This window comes from Ursus maritimus, unplaced genomic scaffold (genome assembly GCF_017311325.1).
Source record: "Ursus maritimus isolate PB19 unplaced genomic scaffold, ASM1731132v1 scaffold_36, whole genome shotgun sequence".
NCBI classification, from domain to species: domain Eukaryota; kingdom Metazoa; phylum Chordata; class Mammalia; order Carnivora; family Ursidae; genus Ursus; species Ursus maritimus.
Genome location: NW_024426230.1, coordinates 8,441,573 through 8,454,614, shown reverse-complemented (window position 1 = coordinate 8,454,614; position 13,042 = coordinate 8,441,573).

The window sequence follows — 13,042 nt, the reverse complement described above, 5'->3', positions numbered from 1 at the left end:
ATTCAACACTTTCGAACGGATGATCAACACTTTCCCATTTTCCAGCAGTTTGTAATTTCTGACATAAGTAAACTTTTCTTCTAACCCAGATGGGAGCTGGTAATAGAGCCATTAGCAAGTCGGGAAGAGAATGAATAAAGACATAAAAATGATGAGATGGAGTGAGGCAACTGGGGCACTACAAAGGAAAAGAAGGGAAACAAGTAGGGAGATGAGAGGATTCCAAAGATAAACTTCAACTGCTTTCATCCTTTCAGCAAATACTGAGTGTCTGCTGAGCCAGGTATTTTGCTAGGCTAGAGAGGAATAAAACACAGTTGCAGCCTGCCCTAAAATTACAGAGGGGCAGGCAGTTTAAGAAAATCAATTACATTAGAGCTCAATTACATGATTCTGAACAAGATGTTCTGGGGGTACAGACGAGGGGCACCTAACTCGTGCTGGAATTCGAGTGGTCAGAAAGCACTCATAAGAGAACATAAACTCACGCGAACTCCCAAAGGACAAAATACAGAATTACTGGCAAGTGAGACAAAACATAAAAATGTATAAAAGCGTAAAATCACATGGCTATCAGGATGCTTTAAGCTGTTTGTAGCCCTAACTAGGACCCCGGGTATCTGCCAGAAGTTAAATGTCATTGCCATAGGCTCTGTGTAAAATGCAGTTGCCCTAATGGCAAGTTTGCAAGCTTCCCTGACAAGCCTTTCCTATGCAAGTCCTGATATAATTAATATTTATGGATAGACCAGTATGTCTCAGATATCTTTACCTGTTATTTTTTTACTACTCTCAAAGATTTCTAAAAAGCTCTTTCTCAGCACAAATAGCATACCAGGGTGCATGACTGCAGGTGGCAGCTGGTTTGGAGCAGCCAGACCCAGCAGCAGATCTGAAGGGCACAGAAAAGACTCCTTCATTTGTATCGCCAGCTCTTTCTCTGGAAGGAAGAGGGAAATCAGGCTGATTTAATATATTGGATACATGATACAATCAATAAATATATCACTTATTTTTATGTCTCAATTGTCCTTTTGAAGGATATTTAAATTCAGTGAGGTGGTTTGGGGATGGATGGGTGATATAAGTGAAGGGAATTATGGGTTCACTTGTGATGAGCATTAAGTAATGTACAGAACTGCTGAATCATTACATTGTATACCTAAAATGAATATGACACTGTATGTTAATTGTACTTGAATAAATAAATAATAAATTTAGTTTGGTGGGATTATGTGAGCAAAGCCATACATAGTGATGACTTAGTTTCTCACCCCTTTGCCTCAAGCAATATCCTAGAGCTACCCTTTTGTCAGAGCCTGGAAGTAAAGAATTAGAGGATCTGCAGCCTCTGCTGGCCAAAATCATAAGATCCCATGTAGACCATAACAATACGTGAAATGACTGCCATAGACATCAACTGAATGAATATTTAGTAAATTTAAAAAATAACAGAATATTTATAGTTTACCAAAATATCCTCTAGGCTACTTGAAAGAAAAAAAAATTGCTTTCCTTTTACACCTTAATCTAAAGCTTAAATCATACGTGCACTTCTAAGTCTTATTTTCAGTAATTCAGAGTTTGGGGGAACAACCCATAACGCCAGTATGCCAGTGTAATAGCTAAAGAAGCATTCTTACAAAGTAATATGTTAAAATAAATTCAGTTAGCTTCCAAAAGGGAAATCTGCTATATTTTTAACTATCCATACTTATTCTTACATGACTTGGGGCACCTGGGTGGCTCAGCTGGTTAGGCAACTGCCTTCGGCTCAGGTTGTGATCCCAGGGTCCTGGGATCAAACCCCACTTCAGGCTCCCTGCTAAGCGGGGAATCTGCTTCTCTCTCTCCCTCTGCCCCTCCTACTTGCATGTGTGCGCTCTCTCCCTTTTTCTCTCTCTCAAATAAATAAATAAAACTTAAAAAAAATAAGGAATTGGCTCATGATATAGAGGCTGGCAAATCCAAAATCTGCAGGGCTGATGTCCCAGTTCGAATCTAAAAGCCATTAGTCAGAACTCTCTCTTACTTGAGGTAGGGTCAGCCTTGTGTTCTAGTCATGTCTTCAACTGATTGGATGAGACCCACCCACATGATGGAGAGCAATCTGCTTTACTCAATCTACTGATTCAACTGTTAAATCAGTTATATCTCCTCCAAAACACCTCACAGAAACACCCAGAATTTTTGACCAAATATCTGGGCACCCCATGGCCTAATCGAGTTGACACATAAAATTAACGATCACAGTTATAGTCTAAACCAAGAATATTTCACATGTTGGACTAGATTTATGTCTTTTTAGATTATTTGTCCTTTTCTCTGTTTTATGTTTGTGTGCTTATAAATTTTGCATTTGCTCAGCAGGATTTTACCTCCATGCCTTTGCTCATGCTGCTTCATGCACCTAGAATGCTTTTCCTATAATTGCCACATTTCTAAATCTTAAATATTTTCAGGCCCTGCTCAACTACCACATCTTTCAGAAAGCTTTCTCTGGTTCCTCCTGTCTGACTACCCCCCACAGGCACATCAAACTAGGAGTAACTCTTCCTTCCCAATACCCATAGTGCCTGACTCTGCTTCTCTAATGGCATGTCCCCATATCTACCTTGCTTTACAGATTTTTATGAATAGGTTTTTTACACTATAGATCTCTTGAGAAAAGAATTCACGTCCAAGTCAGTCTTGAATATCCTGAGGATCTTACGTCTGGTAGATCTTCAACATATATTTGTAAAACTAATAGATTTTATATCTTTTCCATACAACTAAGGAGTCAGTAATTTCTTGCAAAACAAATAATTCAAAGATATTTTCTAATGAAATAAGGGTGTAAGAAATTGTCTCTTGATAAATCCACGTATTGAATAGTTTGAGATAACCATGCCTTTAACTGTTTAGATTTTCAGCACTTTATAACAACTATGTTCTACATATTTAACTTGAATTTTAAGTATTAATTGTCAAATTCACTTAATGTAGAGGGAAATTGTTTTGGTTATAATAGTATTTTTCCTTTATTGCCATTTTCCCCACCTGTGAAGCCTGAAGCAACTAACCCTCTTATCATTCATCATTAGATACGTTTACTTATTACACTTACTTCTTGGATTAAGGTACACATTGAACAAAACTATAATTTAACTGGTCAACCACAGAATATGTTGTTCCTCATGCTCTAAACAAGCCACATCACCTTTCTGTTATATTATTTCTATAGGATCCCATGGAATTGACAGATCTCCAACAACCAACAGTATCTGTTAATACCTTCCTTGAATCCTTATTCACTACAATTAATACATTTTACCTCTGGCATGTAACTAATCTCTCAGAGTTGTCAAAATTTTCAAAGCTTTTCTTGTTTCTCCCTCTAGTGGTCATTAACATTCATTGAAATGGAAACCCAGACAAGGGTGATCTCAGATGCGGGTGAAAGGTGGAAATGAACATTCAATTTTGTTGTAAACAAATGTGAAATGTATTCAAATCCATGTCTCATAATCTGAAAAGAGGTTTCTTTGAGACGTAATTTCTTTAGATCCACAGATGCTCTATATATTCTTTGAATAATATATATTTCTATTTCATAGTAATCATTTTTAGACATTCTGTATAATTAATTTCCTGTTCATAAAAATGTGATTTTCAACCAAATTATCTAATATATTTGAGTAATAAGCACATCACTAGATAATTTTAATTTTTTATCCTTAATAGGATAATCCTTCTCCCTCTTCCCTTGCTCAATTTGCACTAGTATCTTCCCCGTTTCAAATTCTAATTTCTTGTTTATAAAATGTTATGAAAAATTTGTTTAATTAGAAGTAAATTTTAAAATTCATGATACTTTTGTGAAATAATGAGATGGTAGAATGTGAGTGAGATAAAAACAGAATATATGTGTGTATTATAAATTCTGATTTCAGAGGTAGAACTTCCGAATAGAAGTACTTCTGAATAGAAAAACTTAATTTTTAAAATTTAATTTATTGGGAGTAATAAATAGTGAATCATCTTAAAAGGAACACTGTCAAACATAATGATACAAAAATTGGCCTGCTTTGCCAAGATTCACAGAACAGTACTCTTAAGAATTAGAAAGACCATTTTATCAAAGATAGAGTGACCACACAATTTGTCATTCAAATCAGGACCCTTTTGAGACTGAAAAGGACACTATTAATAACATGAGACAAAAGACATAAACTGGAATCATCCCAGGCAAACTAGAATTAGGTCACTCTAATGATCTCCAATTTATTAAAAACATAAATTATTTGATTTATTAAAAACATAAAGCAAACTGTAATAGTCCTTTTACTAAGAAGGTTATGATGAGCTGTGCAGCTTTACTTGCTGAAGACTAAAGTTTTCTCTTCTAAGAACACTTATGGACCAAAGATCCTAGGTGTATTCCAATCTTTTCATTGGGTAGCCAACTCCTAGAAGTTTTCCCAAAATTTCCTAGTTTTTTTTTTTTTTTTTTAGGATTTTATTTATTCATTCGACAGAGAGAGAGACAGCCAGAGAGAGAGAGGGAACACAAGCAGGGGGAGTGGGAGAGGAAGAAGCAGGCTCCTAGCGGAGGAGCCTGATGTGGGGCTCGATCCCAGAACACCGGGATCACGCCCTGAGCTGAAAGAAGATGCTTAACGACTGAGCCACCCCGGCGCCCCGAGAACATTCCTAGTTTTAAAACGCAGATGACTGGATTAAGAAGATGTGGTCCATATATACAATGGAATATTACTCAGCCATCAGAAAGAACGATTACCCAACATTTGCAGCAACATGGATGGGACTGGAGGAGATTATGCTAAGTGAAATAAGTCAAGCAGAGAAAGACAATTATCATATGATTTCACTCATTTATGGAACATAAGAAATAAGATCAGTAGGAGAAGGAAGGGAAGAATGAAGGGGGGGTAAACAGAAGGGGGAATGAACCATGGGAGACTATGGACTCTGGGAAACAAACTGAGGGCTTCAGAGGGGAGGGGGGTGGGGGAATGGGATAGGCTGGTGATGGGTAGTAAGGAGGGCACGTATTGCATAGTGCACTGGGTGTTATATGCAAGTAATGAATCATGGAACATTGCATCAAAAACCGGGGATGTACTGTATGGTGACTAATATAACAAAATAAATATTATTTAAAAAATAATAATAAAATAAAATAAAATGGAAAGTCCCTCACCTTAGAAGCCCCTTCGGCCTAGGCAAGCCACGCAGGTTGTTCACCCTAATTCCTTACACCTTCCTTTTAGCAAGGTGGTATCTCCTCCTTGGCCCTTGAATTAATGTGAGGAAGGGCACTCAACAAAATCCTATCTTTTGCCAGGACTGACCCAGTTCTTCCCAGACCTCTGATTTAGCTCCAGCCTGCCTCCAGCTGCCCCAAAGTTCAGCCTTCATTTCAAGGATACCACTAACTTTGGGATGCCTGGGTGGCTCAGTCGGTTAAGCGGCTGCCTTTGGCTCAGGTCATTAACCTGAGGTCCTGGGATCGAGTCCTGCATCGGGTTCCCTGCTCAGCGGGGAGTCTGCTTTTCCCTCTCCTTTTGCTGCTCGCTCTCTCTCTCTCTCTCAAATGAATAAATAAAATCTTTTTAAAAAAGAGTTTCACAGACTTCATTTTTCATGTAAGACTCATCCTTTACTAAGCTCTGGCATACAAGGGGGCGCCTGGGTGGCTCAGTCATTAAGCGTCTGCCTTTCGACTCAGGGCATGAGTTCTGGGATCGAGCCCCACATCAGGCTCCCTGCTCCGCTAGGAAGCCTGCTTCTTCCTCTCCCAGTCCCCCTGCTTGTGTTCCCTCTCTCGCTGGCTGTCTCTCTCTGTGTCAAATAAATAAATAAAATCTTTAAAAAAAAAAACAAAACTAAGCTCTGGCATGCAGGAAAGAAATGAAAAAAGATTTGTTTTATCCTCAAGAAGGTATAAACATTAGGCAATTTCTTTAAGTACATTAAGTCACAAGTCAAGCTAAGAAAAAATATTCCACAATGTTGACTATGAGAAGCTCCTGAACCCTTGTCTAGCAAATTTTGAGAACAAATTTCTAAGGATGTCAAGAGCACATTTTGAAAAAGGCCACAGTGTTTTCCATAGAAAATAAAATAAGAGCCCAGTAAGAACAATTTTGTCTATTATAGATGCTGGTGTATATAATAATCAGCTCTGTCTGTTACAAAGGTTCATTTCTTCTCCAGTAAACAAACTACTTATCATCTCCACTTGATGAATGACAGGCACCTCAAATGCAACATGAGCAGAACCAAACACATCATCTTCCCCACCAGCCACTCTTCTATTTCCCCACTGCTCTTTATCTAAATAAAGTGCATCACCATCTAGCCAGATGCAAAAGCCAGAAATGTAGTGTCATCTTTGGCTCCTCCCTCTCTCTGACCCTCAGATGCCGTCAATCTCCCATCAAAATGCTTCTCAGACCTGTAGCCCTGGCTCTATCTTCACAGCACACACCTTGGTCAGGCCACTGTCGTTCTTCTTAAAATTGAGTTAAAATACAGCTGTATGACGTAGTGAAGAGAAGGGCCATATGCACCCCAATGTTCATAGCAGCAATGTCCACAATAGCTAAATCGTGGAAGGAGCCGAGATGCCCTTCAACAGATGACTGGATTAAGAAGTTGTAGTCCATATATACAATGGAGTATTACTCAGCTATCAGAAAGAACGAGTTCTCAACATTTGCTACAACATGGACGGCACTGGAGGAGATAATGCTAAGTGAAATAAGTCAAGCAGAGAAAGACAACTAGCATATGATTTCTCTCATCTATGGAACATAAGAACTAGGATGATCAGTAGGGGAAGAAAGGGATAAAGAAAGGGGGGGTAATCAGAAGGGGGAATGAAACATGAGAGACTATGGACTATGAGAAACAAACTGAGGGCCTCAGAGGGGAGGGGGGTGGCGGGATGGGATAGACCGGTGATGGGTAGTAAGGAGGGCACGTATTGCATGGTGCACTGGGTGTTTTACACAACTAATGAATCATCGAGCCTTACATCGGAAACCGGGGATGTACTGTATGGTGACTAACATAATATAATAAAAAATCATTAAAAAAAAAATACAGCTGTATGGTAAGTCCTAGTCCAATCTGAGGGGATTCCTATAGGAAGAGGAAACTTCTACACACAAAGAGACCTGTGGGGCATACACACACAGAGAAATACCATATGAAGAGTCAGCAAAAAGGCCACCATCTACAGACTAAAGAGAGGCCTCAGAGAAACTGATTCTGCCAACACCTTGATTTTGGACTTCCAGTGTCTAGGACTATGAGAAAATAAATGTCTGTTGTTCAAGCCACCCAGTCTGTGGTATTTTGCTATGGTAGCCCTAGCAAATTAATACTTATGGTATCTTTCCTCTTCTTATTACCCTTAAAATAAAACGCAGTGTAATATGCATGGCCTATAAAGCCCTGTATGATTTGGCCCTGTGCACATCTCCTGCCTCATCCCTCTCCCTAGCTCTGTGCCGTCTAGTCTTACTGAAATTTTCTCAGGTCTCATACACACCTGGGACTTCTCACAGGTGTCTCCTTTGCTGGAAGGGCCAGTCTCCCCTTCCCATTACCCACCTAAATCCAAGTCTCAGTTCAAATGTCACCTCCTCAGGGAAATCTCCTTGAATCTGGTCTAGGGCAATTTCCCCTAAACACAGTTGTCATTATTTGTCTCATATCTCCTGTTTTTCCCTCTAATTCAGAAGGTCCACAAGAACTGAACTACTCCCATCTTGTTTACTTCTCTATCTACAGTGTCAGCACAGTCCTTGACAAATAGGGGGGCTTCCATAAATATTAGTTGACCATTTGACAGGTTCTCTCTTTCAGTATTTACAACCACCTCTGTTGAGGAATCGAGATATCAATTGGCTTAGTTGGAGAAGCCACTGGGACAGCACCATCAGATGCCAAATACGCAGGCCTTCTTTCCAGCAGGCTCTATTTTCACCAGCACTCATAGCTCAGAGTATCCTTCTCAAGAGACATAGTAAAAAGGAGAAACGGCTGACAATAGACCTCAAAGTTCCTCTCTTAGGCCCAGCCCCATACGACTTAGGAAACATCACGGAGCCCAGGCCCCAGGATGTGTCTCTACCCCAGACCATCTGAGAGCACTTCTATAAAATGGTACTCAGAGGAGGACGGGGAATGAGGCTAACAAACGCTACGTACGGTTTTTTGAATTGCAGCCAAGATCATTTACAAAAATAATTCTTGGAATGTTAAAGAGGGTATTTTAAAACTAGAAATGTAGTAGGAGGAACACACATTTTCAAACAGAAATCTGGAGCGTTCTTCATGTTCTGATAATCTTGCTGAAGTGGGAAGGTCATTAACTGAGTTTTGTTCCATAAGGAACGGAACAAACACTTCCAGGGTACTGGAAATAAAGGACTTCACAGAAATGAAAATTAATTTTCTGCTCTGAGGAACGATCTCTGAGTAAGTCTCTGGGGGTCTGCTGGCCTTCCGAGTCTTGAACTAGTTATAGTACATATTTTCTTTCTCTGAAGAGCATCAATATTCTATTATCTACCATCAGACATACAAACATCTTCTATGCAGCTCCCTCAGCTACCTTAATTCTGGTGCCTACGTGATGTCTGAGACACATGAATCCTGGTTCTGACGTAGGAAGCAATTCTGTGGGGAGGTCTTGCTTTAAGGTGGCTGGAGACAACCTGCACGATGGTGGCTAGGTAGCAAAGGTCAACCACCAGGCTGATTGGATGAAATCTGAATTTCAATAACATTTATATTCTGTAGTTGTTTTTAAGTTATTATATGATAGTTATATTCACATATTTTATTACATTTAATCCTCAAAGTAATTTGAAATGGAGTATTACATGATGATATAGATATATATTTATTAGCATACTAGTTTATTTTTTTTTTAAGATTTTATTTATTTATTTGACAGAAAGAGACAGCCAGCGAGAGAGGGAACACAAGCAGGGGGAGTGGGAGAGGAAGAAGCAGGCTCCTAGCGGAGAAGCCTGATGTGGGACTTAATCCCAGAACACCGAGATCACACCCTGAGCCGAAGGCAGACGCTTAATGACTGCGCCACCCAGGCGCCCCAGAATACTAGTTTATTGATATGGCAAATATTTATAACATAATATTAAATGGGAAAAATTACCAGACTGGATGCACAATATGGATGGTCTCATTTTTATAGAAATATACATACATACTTAGGTCTATACATCACAGCAACTAATCTAATGAGTTATACACTTTTTAAAAAGCTCTTTAAGGGGCGCCTGGGTGGCCCAGTCGTTAAGCATCTGCCTTCCGCTCAGGGCATGATCCCGGCGTTATGGGACCGAGCCCCGCATCAGGCTCCTCCACTAGGAGCCTGCTTCTTCCTCTCCCACTCCCCCTGCTTGTGTTCCCTCTCTCGCTGCCTGTCTCTCTCTCTGTCAAATAAATAAATAAAACCTTTAAAAAGATAAAAATAAAAAATAAAAAGCTCTTTAAGATAAATAGGGGACATCTGAAACTTAGAGAATCTAAGTAATAGAACTGAGGCCCTATCTTAAAAAAAGTAAAGCCAGGATTTGATCCAGGTGTACCTGAAGCCAAAGATCCAAAGCTTTTTTTACACGTTGTTAGCTTTTTTTAGCTTACTTCCCTGGCCACACTTCACATGGTGGCCCAGGCTTCTCAGGGGAATGCTTCATTTATAAAATAAGAAATCTATTCCACACTTCCTAAAGAGCTCATGAAAATGAGATTTTTGATAACTAGTAAACTTATCATCTCCAAATTAGGTATAGCCATAATGACTCCTTACATGGATAAAGCCACTCTGGACCTGAGTTGCCTTCATTTTTATAGTGTCCTTAGGAATAAACTGGGAGAAAACATAAATGAATCACATTTGACCGTGGTTTGTCATAAAGTATTTTAAAGGATGAAATCATATACACGTAAACATATTAAAAAATATTTCATCCTATTCATCTCAGTATCTCTGGCCCTCTGATAATTAGGTCATAATCTCAGTCAAGGACCATTTTGTATTGTCCTAAGTTATTTCACTGACCTGGCTACAAATATTTCTCATTCCTATCATGAAGATGGAGAAAGAAAAGGAACATGATTCATAAGACAATGAGCTCTGAATTCCAGCTTTGTATTACCTGCTGATAATTGTGGTTTTGAAATAAGGAAAGGAAGAGAGGGCCTGAGAGACATGAAAGGACGGTGAACTGTAAAAAGGCTGATTCTGATGTCAAAAACTTAAAGAGGACTTCCTGTCCAACTGGCAAACCATAAGAAATATTTATGTAGGGGCGCCTGGGTGGTTCAGATGGTTAAGCATCCCCTTCAGCTCAGGTCATGATCCCAGGGTCCTGGGATCGAGCCCCGCATTGGGCTCCCTGCTCAGTGGAGAGTCTGCTTCTCCTTCTCCTTCTGCCCCTCCCCCTAATCATCCCCCCACCCCCGACAAATTCTTAGGAAAAAAAAAAAAAAACTTATCTTCAGAAAGCCACCCTTACTAATTATTTAAAGGTCAAAAAGATTTGTTAAGAAAGTTGTCACTCTAGCTGTATAGTTCTCATTCGTAGAAACCTAAACTAAGTTTAAAAATTATATCTTTCACTTGATTTGGAAGTATCAAAATAATATATGTGGAGAAAAGTCAGAAACCTTATTAATATTGCCTGTTTTATTTTAGTTTTAACATTCAATACTTCAATGCAAACTATTTTCCCTCTACTAGGTAGTGGCTATTTACAGCACACTATAAAAGAATGCATTTCTTAAACAAGCCATACCCTAGACCTGTACTGTCCAACGTGGCAACTATTGAGTGCCAGAAGAATGGCTAGTTCAAATTAGAATGTGCGTTAAATGTAAAATACACATCACATTTTGAAGACTTAGCACAAAACAAGAATATAAACTACTTCATTAAATAAATTTTGTATTGAAAAGGGGGGGGCACCTAGGAGGCTCAGTCCCTTAAGTGTCTAAATCTTCAGCTCAGGTCATGATGCCAGGGTCATGAGATCGAGCCCCATGTCAGGCTCCTCGCTGGGCATAGATAGAGCCTATTTAAGATTCTCTCTCTTCCTCTACCCTTGCCCCACCCCCTAAAAAATAATAATAATAATAATTTTTGTACTGATTATATGTTGAAATGATAATACTTGAATATGCTGGGTTAAATGAAATATATTGTTAAAATGAACTCTACATATTTCTTTTTACTTTTTTAATGTGGCTTCTAAAGAATTTTTAATGAAGCTTGCATAATACTTCTGTTTGGCAGCACAGCCTTAGACTTTTACCTTTAAATAATTAGTATCCTGAGTCAGGAGTAAGAGTACCAGACTTTATTCCTGTCTTTTTGGGATATCTTAGGCTTACAATTTACTTTAGAGCATTGAAAATGTAAAACCTTTACCGGTATGGTTAACAAAATGGAGAGCATGAAATTAATGTGCACAAAAGTAGTACACACAAGGCTGGGTGGCACAGTCAGTTAAGCACCCAACTCTCAGTTTTGGCTCAGGTTATGATCTCAGGGTCATGATATTGAGTTCCCTGTCAGGATCCACATGCAGCACAGAGTATGTTCAAGAGCCTCCCTCCCTCTCCTTCTGCCCTTCCCCCCACCCTAGTGCATGCACATACTCTGGTGCTCTAAAAAAAAAAAAAAAATAGTAGTATGTACATATGTCTTAAATCCTTTACTTCTGTCTCCATCACCACTAGCCAAGTTCTACCTTTGTCTCTTCCCTGGACTAGTAAAATAGCTTTTTTAAAAAAAATATTTTATTTATTTATTTGAGAGAGAGAGAGCATAAGCAGGAGTAGGGGCAGAAGGAGAGGGAGAAGCAGGCTCCTCACTGAACAGGGACCCTGACTTGGGGCTTCATCCCAGGACCCTGAGATCATGACCTGAACCAAAATCTGTAGACACTCTGCCCTTCCCCATCTCTCTCCCCCTCCTTTTACCCAGGTTTCCTGGGATTGTTTTGTGAATAAACTACTTGCCCTAGAATCCTGTTTCAGAACCCAAACTAAGTGACTTGGTCTTCTTACTTTCACTCTCACCTCTCACCAATCCATTCTCCACCTCAAAAGTCAGATTATCTTTTTAAACTGTGACCATATCACTTCTTAAATAAAACCTCTCAATTTCCCACCACTCTTAGGAGAAAAACCATCCAGTACCTTAGTTTCAAGTTTCTTGATGTCAATTCCATTGACTGCTTCACTACCTGAGTTTTGCCACATTGGAGACCTTACCATCATACAGAACTACTACACCTTGAAAACTGAAATTTCCAACATCTCACACTCTGGCCATAATCTTCTATCCTCATACAAACACAACTACTCCGCCAGCACCAGACCTCAAGTTTCTCGATTCTTTCTACCGACCTATCAAACTGACCGTGGCTTTGCACACTCCCTGTTCTACCTAAACCCCCAGCAACATCACTTCTGCTCTCTAGTCGGCACTGTTAATTCTGCTGGCTTCTTCCCCTGGTAGTATCAGCTTGGAAACCACCAGCCCTGAATACTTTGACGAACTGCTTCAGTTTCTGTACCCAGGCTGAAAGTAAATGTAACAGCAGTAAATTACTGCCCAGAATTTAAAATTTGCACAGTGAGGTAATTTCCCCCTTCCCAGGATGGTAGATCCACAAATGAGTGGTCCCCAACCTCAAACAGACCCTTAACCCCACTCATTATTTTTTATATGTCTCATTACTTTCATAGGAAAGTCTAAACCTTCATCACTTTCCAATATCCTTCCTCTGTTCTCTTTCAGCAGATAACCCTGGGGCTGAATTTGCAGGGTAACAAATCTACCGGAGGTCTTAACTCTTTCACTCCTGTAGAAAACCTCTCTCTCCACCTGTGCTCCAAATCCCAAACTGTTCTCCCCCAAGACTGAACCTGAATCCAAGTCCTTTAAAAATCAAGATCTGGGCCAACTTTCCAACCTCACTTTCAGCTT